Source organism: Mustela nigripes, chromosome 14, assembly GCF_022355385.1.
Source record: "Mustela nigripes isolate SB6536 chromosome 14, MUSNIG.SB6536, whole genome shotgun sequence".
NCBI classification, from domain to species: Eukaryota; Metazoa; Chordata; class Mammalia; order Carnivora; family Mustelidae; genus Mustela; species Mustela nigripes.
In genome coordinates this window covers 83804728-83820612 of record NC_081570.1, presented here as the reverse complement: position 1 = coordinate 83820612, position 15885 = coordinate 83804728, and positions in this window count along the sequence as shown.

Genomic DNA, 15885 nt, shown 5'->3' with positions numbered 1-15885 from the left:
TGGGTGGTTCAGTTGGTTAAGCCCCTGACTCTTGATCTCAGCTCAAGCCCTGCTCAAGCCGTAAGTACCTACTTAAAATAATGATACTCTTCCTCAGCTGTTACCCATCTTCCTATTGCTCCCTCTACAATGTCTTTATTTTCACATGAAATTGTTCATCGTGATATTTGGCCTGAGGAAGTCAAGTGTCTGTGTAAGATGTTTCTACTCTTTCATGGTTTCTCCATAATGGATTTAGTTAACACTGAAACATAATAGCCTTTCTAAAATGGATCATTTCCCTCTCCTACTGCACTGCTACTTTCCAGAACCCTACTCTGGAAAAAAAAAAAATGTATTAAATGTGATGGGACCTTAAGATATCATGAAATGCAGAAAACAAAATTAACTTCAGTTTTTCTACCTAAACGTATCATCAAATGGATTGAATGCTGGATGAAAGTCTGTGAGTAGAGAAACAGTAAATAATTCTGTTTTCAGCTCAGGTTTGGTGTTTCATAGGCTGCCAAAAAGTTCTTTTTTCAGCTTGGTTTTACTTAACAACTTTATTAATGATTTGAAAAGAGGATTAAACAAGTTCCTAATGAAACTCATTGATTAGGCTGACTGCAAAATGTTACAAATGCAACTGATGGCAAATAAATTACCTAATAGAATGCAGGAGGTAGTGAACTATTGACAAATGCACCCAAAATGATACCCCCCAAATTACTGCTCAGTACTAAGGATGCTTAATTCAAAATAAGAGTGCCCAATGCAGGCCTAAAGAAAATAGTTTTAGGCCTTTGCAATATTAAATTCTGCAATATATACTTAACAAATTAACGGTGGGTTCCATTCTTTTAGATTGAAGCACTATTATCTGATATAGACAAAAATAATTATCTTTAGCCATGGTACTATCATCTTAGGTATGCCTGGTTAACCAATAAATAGTAAGTTACAATAAATTTGACTTTCTTTCACTGAATTGATCTTCTTTTTATGTCTGGTATAATTCTTTTGACATAATGTCTTTAAGGTTCATCCATGCTGTAGCATGTCAGAATTTTCTTCCTATTTGAAAGATGAATAATATTCCATTGTACACACATACCATATTTGTTTATCCATTCATCCATTAACAAATGATTTCTTTCCATCTTTTGGCTTTTGTGAATTATTCTGGTATGAACATTTGTCTGAATCCCTACTTTCACTTTTTTAAGGTATATACACAATAGTGGAATTGCTGAATCAGACATTTCTTTTTGCTTTTATTTTTGAGATATAAGTGACATACACTATATTACTTCAGCTGAACAACATATTGATTTGATATTTCTATTGTGAAGTGATAGCCACGATAAGTCCAGTTAACATCCATCACCATACATAATTACAGATTTTTTTTCTTGTGGTAAGAACTTTTCAGATTTATTCTTAGCAACTTCCAAATATGTAATACAGTATGTTAACTATAGTGACCATGCTGTACACTTCCCCATAACTTATTTATAACAGGAAGTTTGTACTTTCTGATTTCCTTTACCCATTTCACTAACCTTAACTCCCACCTCTGACAACCACCAATCATATTCTGAATCTATGAGCTTGTTGTTGTTGTTGTTTTGTTTTGTTTTTAAGATTCCACATTTAACTGAGATTATACAGTATTTATTTTTGTCAGACATATTTCACTTAATGAATACCCAAAATACCCATCCATGTTGATGCAAATGACAATATTTCCTTTTTATTAGCTGAGTAATAATATTCTGTGTTATAAATACATATATGTAATACCACAAGAAATGTGTTCTCCTCTAGATTCTTTAGAAAGGAACACAGCCCTATCTGCACCTTGATTTTAGCCCAGTAAGACAGATTTCAGACTTCTGACCTCCAAAACTGTAAGATAATATATGGTTATTATCTGAAGCCAATCTGTGGTTAATTTGTTACAGAAACAATAGTAAACTAATCTATGTAAGTTTATAATTTTCCTCAAATTTAGAAAACTTGGGGACATTACCTTTTCACACATTTTTTTTTTTTTTTTGTCTCCACTCTTGGGAGTCCCACTCCCAAGTCCCACTTGGGACTCGAGATCACTTGATATTATTCTAGTGGTCACTGATGCTATGTTCATCTCTTCTTTCATTCTTTATTCTCTCTGGACTTCATCTTAGCTTCAATTAGTATGCTTTCACGTTTGCTGACCATATTTTCTCCTTATACACTTTGGTTCTATCCAGTGTATTTTTATTTAGATGTTTAATTTGTGTCTTTTTAAAATTTCCTAATTCTGATGACACCATGCTTATATTTTCTTCTATCTACTGAACAATGAAGAATATTTATAATATCTGTATTAATTTCTTCTTCTTAATATTTATAATATCTGTATTAATTTCTTCTAGTAGTTCCATTTTCTGTGCAATCTCTAAATTTGTTCTTATTGGTTGTTTGTTCTCTTGATTATGCATCTTATTTTCTGGCTTCTTTCCATTCCTAGTCATTTTTTTATTGGGTTACAAATATTGTCAATTTTACCTTTTTAGATTCTGGACTTTGTTGTGTTTCTTTAAATGATATCATATTTCTTCCTGTTATCCAGTTAGTTATTTAGAGTCAGTTGGATTATATCAAGATCTGAGAAATGAGTTATTTAGAATTACTTTAGCCCCATAATTAAGGCAGTATCTTTCAACATTTAACCAAATCTCTATGTAGTTGTGGGTTTTTAAAAAGATTTTATTTATTTATTTATTTGACAGACAGAGATCACAAGTAGGCAGAGAGAGACAGAGAAAGGGGGAAGCAGGCTCCCTGCTGAGCCGAGAACCTGATGCAGGGCTTCATCACAGGACCCTGAGATCATGACCTGAGCTGAAGGCAGAGGCTTTAACCCATTGAGCCACCCAGGCTCCCCTATATAGTTGCGTTTATGAGTTTTTCCACATTGGTCAGTGAGAACAAAAACCATTCTCAATCTAAAATGAACTCAAGAGGGGCACCTGGGTGGCTCAGTGGGTTAAGCCTCTGCCTTCGGCTCAGGTCATGATCCCAGGGTCCTGGGATTGAGCCCTGCATTGGGCTCTCTGCTCAGCAGGAAGCCTGCTTCCCCCTCTCTCTGCCTGCCTCTCTGCCTACTTGTGATCTCAGTCTGTCAAATAAATAAATAAAATCTTAAAAAAAAATAAAATGAACTCAAGAAATTATTCTCCTCTTTCCTCTGACAGATATTCCCCAGTCTCAGATAGTTCTCTCGCATTCATGTGCCAATCAGTACTTAGGCAAAGACTTGAGAGAACCCATATGGAACTCCCTTCGTATCACAATCTCTGCAGATTCCTACTCACTATACTCAGTCTCATAAATTTTAGTTTCTTTGACCTCCCTAATTCAATATCTGCCACCTCAATTCACTGACAACTTGGAACTCCCTCTCTTTGCACTGCAACCTGGAACCTGCTTATAAGAAGTAATCTGTTTCTAGTATAGGGATCGGTTTATATGTGTCTTTTCTCTCAGGTATCATGATCTCACATTATTTTCTAATACCTGCAAACTGTTGTTTGATAGATTTTTTCTGGTTTCTAGTTATATTAGGTGAGAAGACAAATTCTGGCCTTTTAACCAGAAGCAGATGTCTGTCCACTTTATTTAATATTTCATATTTAAGGTTATAAAACTTTTTATAAACCCTGTAATCTTTTTATTGTCTGTGTGATGTTTGTCATTCCCGATATTAACTTTTGTGCCCTCAATTTTTTTCTTCATTATTCTTGAGGGATATTAATTTAGCTTATCTCTTTAAAAAAACTATCTTTTGAGTTTATTGACACTCTACTATAAATTTTCTATTTTTATAACATCTGTTCTTTTGTTTTTTTTCTTCAAATTCTTTGTATTAGGGCGCCTGGGTGGCTCAGTGGGTAAAGCCGCTGCCTTTGGCTCAGGTCATGATCTCAGGGTCCTGGGATTGAGTCCCACATCAGTCTCTCTGCTCATCAGGGAGCCTACTTCCCTTCCTTTCTCTCTGACTACTTGTGATCTCTCTCTGTCAAGTGAATAAATAAAATCTTTAAAAAAAAAAAAAAACAAACCCCACCAAATTCTTTATGTTAAATTTGCTGTTCAATTTCCAACCTCTTGAACTTCATGCTCATATCTTATTTTACTCTTTCTTCTTTTCTATCTTATAAAGTTAAGGCTGTACATATTGATTTAACCATGATTTCAAGTAGATTGCCTAAAATTTTATATTCAGCATATTCATTATCATTCAATTCAACCTATTTTATTATTTCATTTTCCTAATCTCTTGAAGGAGATTTTTCTAATAATTTCCTATTAGTTATTTCTAGTTTAATTTCATTATACTAATATTATATCATCTGTATATGATTTCAATTTTTGAAACTACAATTATGGCCCAGTTACATTGTTAGGTTTTATAAATATTCCACATATACTTACAAAGATTGTATCTTGCAGCTATTGAGTACAATTATATACATATATAATTTATATGAAATTTAAACATATATAAAACTTATTTTATTTTTTCTTATGTTTGTTTATGATATATATATAGAAAGTATCCATTTTTAATCATGTTATTGAAATCATATTCTAAATATCACTAAAAAGATCTTTTAAAATCAACAACTGATTTTTTTGTCTGCCTTTTCTTTTAATTACTGAAAGAGGTATAAAATTATTTTTACTTTATTTTAATTTTTCCTTGATATATTTTGAGGCAATATATGTTCAGAATTACTCTAATTCTCTGCAGTTGAAATTTTTATTACTTTTAAATATCCACCCTTACATATGTTCTCAATATGAAGGTTGATCCAAATTACATACATTGTCATTGCATGTACAGAAACACTGAAATGTTAATGGACATCCAGAGATCAAAAATACTTGAGGAGAGCTTCTTGCATGAGATTTAGAGGTAAAAATAACCAAAAGTGAGGAAGGAGACATAAGAAAACACAGTTCTTTAAGTAAATCTCTATAATTTATTTCTCTGTGACATAAAGAAAGAAGGAGATACGATGTGCAAATAGGAAAATACATAAATCAAAGAAAATAGGAGAAAAAGAAAAAGATCCTTGAAATCAAGAACATGATGATCAAATTAATACAAGAATGGAAATGGATAAATCAGAATTCTCACAGAAAGAACAAAAATTAAAAAATATAGGAGTGGTTCAAGATAATAGCATAGGATGTTCCTGAGCCCATTTTCTCCCATGGACATACCAACTCTCCATTTACACACAGATCAATTCCTCCTGAAAAAGACCTAGAAATTAGCTGAAGAGCTCCTCTACAACAAAAAAATAAAAGGACCACATCCTGATACATAGGAGAGGTTAAAAAGGGTCTTGCCAAAACCAAACCAAACCAAACCAAAAAAACTCACACTCTCAGCATGGTGAACCACAGTGGAGAGAGACCTCACAAATACAGTTTTTCCCTGAGAAACAAAGGATTCATACCCCCATCAGGTACCGCAACCCTAGGGATCTACACTGAAAAGATGAGTCTCCAAAATGTCTTGCTCTGAAAACCAGCAGAGCTTATATCCAGGAGATCCAAAAGACTGTACGAAAAGTTTGCTCTTAAAGGTCTCACATACAATTTCATTCACCCCAGGACACAGCATAAATCACTATGAAAAACACCTTGACCATATATGAAGGAGATTCATTAGCTTATCTTCCATCATCTGTCAGAGATGCAGGTGTGTATTAGGACTTCCTCTAGGGAAGGAGATGCTGTCAGGCACCATTTTGCATTCCTTTTACCCTGCTAGCATTGCCAGGCTTGCCCTACTCACTCATGCTTCCTCAATTTGTACCAACCCTGCACTCTCCATGGTCCTATTTAAGCCCCAAGGTTTGTCCTGTTCTTGTGTGCCCATGCTGAACCCAGCAGGCCTATCCTGGCCATAAACTCCTAGGTGGCCCTTGCAGCCATAGGCCTGCCCCAACTCTAGGCTCTCCCAAAGCACTGCTGAAGCCAGTAGGTGTACAAAGTAAGGGAAGCCTTTGGAATGCCTGGCTCAGGTGTCCAGGAGGGCCTGAAAAAAATTTACAGTATGCCTATGAAAACAGTCTATTTACTCAAATTGGAGCTTCAGCTCCAGAGGCATACGTCAGGATTACTAGAGGCTATGGAAGAGCACTCAGACAATGCAGACCAGGAAACACCAGTTTTGTGCTCTCTCTTGGCCTCAAGAGACATTTCCTGTTCCTTTCTTGAAAAAAGCTTATCCTCTCATCTGGAGGTCCTATTTTGGCAATTACTGCAAGGGGACATTTCCAAATCACCAGGTCTGGGGGCCAGCAGACCCCAGTATGGAGATCCACAGGACTGTGTGGATTTGCATACTTTGAAAGCTGCTGCCTGATAGTCTGTCTTCAAGTCAGCCTGAAACTATATGCTGACTAAGATTCCTCCCTTTCAACACTGACAGAGCTTGGCACCAATTCAACAACTGGAACCTATTAAGAATAAATGAGACTGCTTGTATATATACAACCAAAAACTAGAGCAAAGATGAATAATAACGTTCATTGCCTATACAAGGCCACTCCTTCAAAGCTGGGAGAGGTGATTGATTCATCTAACACTTAGAAACAAACTGAGATAAAAGCAAAATAAGGAAAAAGAGGAATAGGTTCCAGGTGAAAGAACAGGATAAAACCCCAGAAGAAAAAACAGCATTGATGATGACAACAACAACAACAATTAACAAACAAACAAAATCTTAATAAAGTGGGAGTTAAGTAATTTACCTGTTAGGGAGTTCAAAATAATGGTCAAAGATGCTCGCCAAGCTCAGAAGAAGAATGGATGAACAAGAAAGAAATTCAATAAAAATACATGAAATTTAAGAACACCAAATAAAAGTCACAGAAATTAAGAATATCATAAATGAACTGAAAAATAAGTAGAGTAGTTCAACAGCACACTAGATGAAGTAGAAGAATTGATTACCAGTCAAGAAGAAAGGGCACGAGAACTCAAACAGACCAGGAAAACGAACAAACAAAAAAAAAACCAACAAACAAAAAGGATTTTAAGAAGTAAAATCTTAAGGGACCTATTGGACAACAGAAGGAAAAGAAAGAGGCAAAAAATTGATTTGAAGAAGTCATAGCTGAAAACCTCGCTAACCTGAGGATAAAAACACACATCCAGGTCCAGAAGCCCAGAGAGTTCTAAACAAGTTGAGCCCCAAGAGAACCACACCAAGACACATCATAACTAAAATGTCAAAAGTTAAAGAATCTTAAAGGCAGAAAAAACAACTTGTTATATACAAAGGAATCTCTATAACATTACAAGCTGATTTCTCAGCAGAAACTTTGTAGGACAGAAGAGGGTGGTGTAATATACTCGATGTACTAGAAAGAAAGAAAAATCCAAACAAGAATACCCTATTTGACAAAACTATCATTCAGAATTGAAGAAGAAATAAAGAGTTCCCCCAAAAGCAAATTCAAAGGAGTTCATCTCACAACTAAAGGAGCCTTACAAGAAATATTAAAAGGACTTCAAGCTGAAGCAAAAACACACTAGTAAACAGGAAACATGAAATTAAAAATATCACTGGAAAAGGTTAATATATAGTAAAGGTAATGGGTTAGCCACTTATAAAGCTACTATGAAGGTGAAAATACAAAAGTAGTGAAATTAACTATTACTACAATAAAGGATAATTATACAAAACTTTAAAAATGTAAAAAATAATGTAAAAAAGTCATTAAAAACATAAAACATAGGGAGAAAGTGAACATGTGGTTTTTAGAATTCATTCAAACTTAAATTAGTATTAACCTAAAATAGACTACTATACATATAAGCTGTTCTATCTAAGTCTCATGGTAGCTTCAAAGCAAACCCTATATAAAATACACAAAAGATAATGAGAAAGGAATTTAAATATGACATTAAAGAAAGTCAACAAACCACAACAGAAGAGATCAAGAAAAGAAGAAAGTAACAGAGAGGATCTCCAAATCCAGAAAAATATTAACAAAATGGAAGTAAATACATACCTATAAATACAATCAATAATTATTTAAATTCAAATAGACTAATTCTTCAATCTAAAGATACAGAGTGGTTGAAGTGATCAAAGAAAAAAAAAAAACAAAAACAAGACCAGTCTGTATGTTGATTACAAATGACTCACTTCAGATCTGAGGATACACAAAGACTGAAAGTGAAAAGATGGGGAAAAAAGTAATCCAAGCAAATGGAAAGGAAAAAAAAAAAAAAACTGGTATAGCTATACTTAGACAAAATAGATTTAAGACAAAGACTTTAATAAAATACAAAGATGGGCCAATGATAAAGGGATCAATCCAAGAAAAGGATACAACATTTGTAAATACTTGTCCACAAACATAGGAGCACCTAACTGTATAAAGCAAATATTCACAGACCTAAAGAGAGAAATCAACATCAATGCAATAATAATAGAGACCCAAATATCCCACTTACACCAATGGATAAATCATCTAGGCAGAAATTGATAAAGAAACGTTAGCCTTAAATGACACTGTAAACTAGATGGACATACTAGGTACAAAACATTGAATTCAAAAGCAATAGAATACACATTATTCTCAATTCCACATAGAACATTCTCCAAGATAGACACATGTTAGGCCATGTATAATTCTCAATAAGTTTGAGAAGACTAAAATTATGCCAAGGATATTTTCTGAGCACAATGGTGTATGAGTCAATAATAAGAAAAAAACTGGAAAAATAACAAACATGTGGAATTAAACAGCACGCTACTGAAAAAACAAATGGCTCAACTGAAAAATCAACAAGAAAATCAAAAAATACTTTGAAACAAAAGAAATGGATGGGTGCTTTGATGGCTCAGTTGTTAAGTGTCTGCCTTTGGCTTAGGTCATGTTCCCGCAGTCCTGGGATGAAGCCCCACATCAGAGTAACTGCTCAGCGGAGAGCCTCTTTCTCCCTCTGCCTGCTGTTCCCCCTACTTGTGCTCTGTCTCTCTTACTGTCAAATAAATAAATAAAAATCTTTAAAAAACAAAAAAGAAATGGAAATACAATATTATAATACCTATGGGAAGCAGCAAAAGCAGTTCTAAGAGTGGAGTACATAGAGATACATGTCTACTACAAGGAACAAGAAAAATTTCAAATAAACAAACTAACTTTAAACCTAAAGAAGCTAAACAAGAAAAAATAAGCCCAAAATTAGTAGAAGGCAGGAAAAAAATAAAGATCAGAAGAGAAATAAATGAAAGGGACAACAAAAATTTTAAAATACCTTTAAAAAGATAAACAAAATTGGGGCACCTGGGTGGCTCAGTGGGTTAAAGCCTCTGCCTTTGGCTCAGGTCATGATCCCAGGGTCCTGGGATCGAGCCCCACATCAGGCTCTCTGCTCAGCTGGGAGACTGCTTCCCCCTCTCTCTGCCTGCCTCGCTGCCTACTTTTGATGTCTGTCTGTCAAATGAATAAATAAAATCTTAAAAAAAAGATAAACGAAATTGACAAACTTCAAGCTAGACTCACAAATTAGACAGACAGAGAGAGAATTCAAATAAATAAAATTGGAAATAAAACAAAAGTTATAACTGATACCAGAGAAATACAAAGGATCATCAGAGACTACTGTAAACAAATACACACAAACAAATTGGACAACCTAAAAGAAAAGAATAAAATTCTAGAAACAGTCTCCTAATACAATCAATAGGAAAAAGAGAATCTGAACAGTCAGTCTTACTCTTACCAATAAGGAGATAGAGTGGGCAATCAAAAACCTCCCAATGGGGGTGCCTGGGTGGCTGTCAGTGAAGTCTCCAACTCTTGATTTTGGCTCAAGTCATGATCTCAGGGTCATGAGATTGAGCCCCATATCCAGGTCTGCACTCAGTGGGAGTCTACTTGAGATTCTCTTTCTCCCTCTCCCTCTGCCTCTCCTCCACATCGTGCACCCACAGGTATAAATAATATGTCTAGAAAGGATTTTAAAGTAATGTCCTGTAAAAATACACATCAGGCTGCAGAGAAGAGTGGAATATCATAAACTTCAATAAAGAGAGAAAATATTTAAAAGAACCAACCAGAGTTGAAGAATACAATAACTGAAATGAAAAACACACTAAAGGGAATCAACAGTAGATTAGCAGATGCAGAAGAACATATTAGTGATCTGGAAGACAGGGTAATGGAAAGCACGCAAACTAAACAGCAAAAAGAGGAAGAATAAAAATAAATGTAAAAAATGAGACTGGTTAAGGGATCTCCTGGGTAACATCAACTTAAAAAACATTTGCATTATAGGGTTCCCAGAAGAAGAGAGAAGGTGAAGAAAACATATCTGAAGCAATAATTGCTCAAACTTCCCTGACCTAGGGAAGTAAATAGACATCCAGGCCCAAGAAACAGAGTTCCAAACAAGATGAACCCAAGGAGGTCCACATCATGACACATAATTAAAATGTCAAACGTTATGGATAAAGAAAAAACTTTAAAAGCATCAGCAAGAAAACAAAAAGTTACCTACAAGGAAAAACCTGTAAGACTATAAGCTGATTGTGAGCAGAAACTTTACAGGCCAGAAGAGAGTGGCATGATATATTCAAAGGGCTGACAGAAAAATAAATAAGTAACTATAGCAAGAATACCTGGGAATGTTCAAATTCAGATTTGGAGGAAAGATAGAGTTTCCCAGACAAAAGGTAAAGGAGTTTATCATCACTAAACCAACCTTATAAGGAATGTTGCATGGACTTCTTTATGTGGGAAAGAAATGGCCATAAGTAAGCCTAAGAAAATTATGAATAAAAAGATGTAAAATATGTCCGCATATACATAAAATGTGGAGGGGGGAGAAAAAAGAAAAAAAAAAGAGAAAGTGAAAAAGAAAATTCTTTTTTCTTTTCCTATCTTTTTTTGGAATGTGTTTTAATTTATACGACTAATAGATTACTATAAACTACTATTTATTTAGGATTTTTTTTTTATTTAGGATTTTATATATATAAACCTCATGGTAACTACAAACCCAAAATCTTACTAGGTACATACAAAAAAATAAAGAATGCCAGACCTAACACTACAAAAACATCAGTCACAGAAAAAGAGAGCAAGAAGTAAAAAAAGAAAGAGAGTAGACAAAAACTAACCAACAACACCAACAACCAAAAAGCAAATAACAAAACGGCAATAAGTATATACCTATCAATAATTACTTTAAATACGGTTTTAATTTGAATCTCCCTGAGGGCTAGTGATGATGAACATTTTTTCATGTGTCTGATAGCCATTTGTATGTCTTCATTGGAGAAGTCTCTGTTCATATCTTCTGCCCATTTTTTAATATGATTGCCTGTTTTGTGTGTGTTGAGTTTGAGGAGTTCATTATAGATCCTGGATATCAACCTTTTGTCTGTACTGTCATTTGCAAATATCTTCTTCCATTCCGTGGGTTGCCTTTTTGTTTTTTTGACTGTTTCCTTTGCTGTGCAGAAACTTTTGATTTTGATGAAGTCCCAAAAGTTTATTTTCGCTTTTGTTTCCTTTGCCTTTGGAGACATGTCTTGAAAGAAGTTGCTGTGGCTGATATCAAAGAGATTACTGCCTATGTTCTCCTCTAGGATTCTGATGGATTCCTGTCTCATGTTGAGGTCTTTTATCCATTTTGAGTTTATCTTTGTGTATGGTGTAAGAGAATGGTTGAGTTTCATTCTTTTACATATAGCTGTCCAGTTTTCCCTGCACCATTTATTGAAGAGACTGTCTTTTTTCCACTGTATATTTTTTCCTGTTTTGTAGAAGATTAATTGACCATAGAGTTGAGGGTCCATATTTGGGCTCTCTACTCTGTTCCACTGGTCTATATGTCTGTTTTTATGCCAGTACCATGCTGTCTTGGTGACCACAGCTTTGTAATAAAGTTTGAAATCAGGTAACGTGATGCCCCCAGTTTTATTTTTGTTTTTCAACATTTCCTTAGCGATTTGGGGTCTCTTCTGACTCCAAACAAATTAAAACCACATTGAGATATCACCTTACACCAGTTAGAATGGCCAAAATTAACAAGACAGGAAACAACATGTGTTGGAGGGGATGTGGAGAAAGGGAAACCCTCTTACACTGTTGGTGGGAATGCAGGTTGGTGCAGCCTCTTTGGAGAACAGTGTGGAGATTCCTCAAGAAATTAAAAATAGAACTTCCCACAGTTAACAAAATCAAAAGACAACTGACAGAATGGGAGAAGATATTTGCAAACCACACATCAGATAAAGGACTAGTGTCCAAAATCTATGAAGAACTTAGCAAACTCAACACCCAAAGAACAAATAATCCAATCAAGAAATGGGCAGAGGACATGAACAGACATTTCTGCAAAGAAGACATCCAGATGGCCAACAGACACATGAAAAAGTGCTCCATATCACTCGGCATCAGGGAAATACAAATCAAAACCACAATGAGATATCACCTCACACCAGTCAGAATGGCTAAAATCAACAAGTCAGGAAATGACAGATGCTGGCGAGGATGCAGAGAAAGGGGAACCCTCCTACACTGTTGGTGGGAATGCAAGCTGGTGCAACCACTCTGGAAAACAGCATGGAGGTTCCTCAAAATGTTGGAAATAGAACTGCCCTATGACCCAGCAATTGCACTATTGGGTATTTACCCTAAAGATACAAACGTAGTGATCCAAAGGGGCACGTGCACCCAAATGTTTATAGCAGCAATGTCCACAATAGCCAAACTATGGAAAGAACCTAGATGTCCACAAACAGATGAATGGATCAAGAAGATGTGGTATATATACACAATGGAATACTATGCAGCCATCAAAAGAAATGAAATCTTGCCATTTGCGACAACATGGATGGAACTAGAGCGTATCATGCTTAGCGAAATAAGTCAAGTGGAGAAAGACAACTGTCATATGATCTTTCTGATATGAGGAGGTGGTGATGCAGCATGGGGGCTTAAGTGGGTAGGAGAAGAATCAATGAAACAAGATGGGATTGGGAGGGGGACAAACCATAAGTGACTCTTAATCTCACAAAACAAACTGAGGGTTGCTGGGGGGAGGGGGGTTGGGAGAAAGGGGGTGGGGTTATGGACATTGGGGAGGGTATGTGCTTTGGTGAGTGCTGTGAAGTGTGTAAACCTGGCGCTTCACAGACCTGTACCCCTGGGGATAAAAATATATGTTTATTAAAAAAAAAATAGAACTTCCCTATAACCCTGCAATTGCACTCCTGGGTATTTACCCCAAAAATACAGATGTAGTGAAAAGAAGGGCCATCTGTACCCCAATGTTTATGGCAGCAATGGCCACGGTCGCCAAACTATGGAAAGAACCAAGATGCCCTTCAACGGATGAATGGATAAGGAAGATGTGGTCCATATACACTATGGAGTATTATGCCTCCATCAGAAAGGACGAATACCCAACTTTTGTAGCAACATGGACGGGACTGGAAGAGATTATGCTGAGTGAAATCAGTCAAGCAGAGAGAGTCAATTATCATATGGTTTTACTTATTTGTGGAGCATAACAAATAGCATGGAGGACATGGGGAGTTAGAGAGGAGAAGGGAGTTGGGGGAAATTGGAAGGGGAGGTGAATCATGAGAGACTATGGACTCTGAAAACAGTCTGAGGGGTTTGAAGTGGCGGGGGGGTGGGAGGTTGGGGTACCAGATGGTGGGTATTATAGAGGGTATGGATTACATGGAGCACTGGGTGTGGTGAAAAAATAATGAATACTGTTTTGCTGAAAATAAATAAATTTAATTTAAAAAATTACTTTAAATGCAAATGGCCTAAATGCTCCAATCAAAAGACCTAGGTTGGTGGAATGGATAAAAAAACAATACCCATCTATATGCTGGCTACAACAGACCCACATCAGACCTAAAGACACATATAAACTGATGGGGCACCTGGCTGGCTCTGTAGGTAGAAAGGTAGAACATGCAACTCTTGATCTTGGGGTCATGAGTTTGAGCCACATGTTGGGTATGGAGATTACTTAATTGAAAAAAGAAAAGAAAAGAAAAGAATTCTTAAGAAAAGAAAAGAAAAGAAACATACAGAATGAAAATGAAGGCATGGGGCACCTGTGTGGTTTAGTGGGTTAAGCCTTTGCCCTCAGCTTAGGTCATGATCTCAGGGTCCTGGGATCCAGCCCTGCATCAGGCTTTCTGCTCATCAGGGAGACTGCTTCTCTCTCTCTCTCTCTCTCTGCCTGCTTCTCTGGTTACTTGTGATATCTCTCTCTGTCAAATAAATAAATAAAATCTTTTGAAAAAAAAAGTGAAGGGATAAAAAAGCATTTACTATATAAATGGAAGAAAATAAAAAGCAAGGAAAGCACTATTTATAGAAGACAAGACAGGCTTTAAAACAAACACTGTAATAAGACAAAGAAGGGCATTACATAATGATAAAGGGTTTAATTTAACAAGGGGATATAAATATCTATGCACCCAACTCTGGAACACATAAGTATATAAAGCAAATATTAACAGATGTAAGAGAAATTGATGGTAATACAATAATAGTACAAGACTTTAACACTGCACTTACATGAATGGATAGAACATCCAGGCAGAGAATCAACAAGGAAATAGTATCTGTGAATGACACATTAGACCAGATGGACTTATAAGAGATATATACGGAAGATTCCATCCACAAAAACAGAATACACATTCTTCTCAAGTGCATACAGAACATTCTCCAGGATAGGTCACATGTTGGGCCCCAAAATATGCCTCAATGAATTTAATAATGCTCAAGTAATAGCAGGCATCTTTTCTGATCACAACCATATGGAACTAGAAATAGAAGGAAAAAATAAACTGGAAGAAACACCAACAGGTGGAGGCTAAAGAATATGATATAAACAACCAATGGGTCAACAAAGCAATCAAAGAAGAAATAAAAAAAAAATACATGGAAACAAATGAAAATGAAACATAATGGTCCAAAATGTTTGGGACACAGTGAAAATAGTTCTAAGAGTTAAATATATAGTGCTACAGGTCTCTCTCAAGAAACAAGAAAAAGCTCAAATAAAAATCAAATCTTATATTCTAAATGAACTAAAAGGGAAAAAATATGAAGGCCAAGTGAGTATAAGGAAGGTAATAACAAAGATTAGAAAAGAAATAAATGACATGGAGGCTTAAAAAGCAGTAGGAAAAAAAAATGAAATCAAGAGCTAGTTTTTGAAAAGATAAAAGTAAATCCTTGGCCAAACTCATCAAGAAAAAAAGAGAAAGAACCCAATTAAATAAAATCAAAAACGAGAGAGGAGAAGTAACAAGTGATACCACATAAATATAAAGGATTAGAAGAGAATGCAACAAAAAATTATATGCCAACAAATTGGACAACCTAGAAGAAATGGGTAAATTTCTAGAAACATACAATTTTCCAAAACTGAATCAGGGGGAAAAAAAGGAAATCTGAATACAGCAATTACTGGTAACAACACCAAGTCAATAATCAGTAATCAGAAAACTAAAAAACTAAAAAAATAAAAAACTAGGATCAGATGGATTCATAGGTGAATTCTACCAAACATTTAAAGAGAGTTAGGGGCACCTGGGTGGCTCAGTCGGTTAAACCCTCTGCCTTAGGCTCAGGTCATGATCTCAGGGTCCTGGGATTGAGCCCAGCATTGGGCTCTCTGCTCAGCAGGGAGCCTGCTTCCCTTGCCCTCTCTCTGCCTGCCTCTCTGCCTATTTTGTGATCTCTGTCTGTCAAACAAGTTAATAAAATCTTTAAAAAAAAAAATAAAGACAGTCAGTACATATTCTTCTCAAACTACTTAAAAAAATAGAAG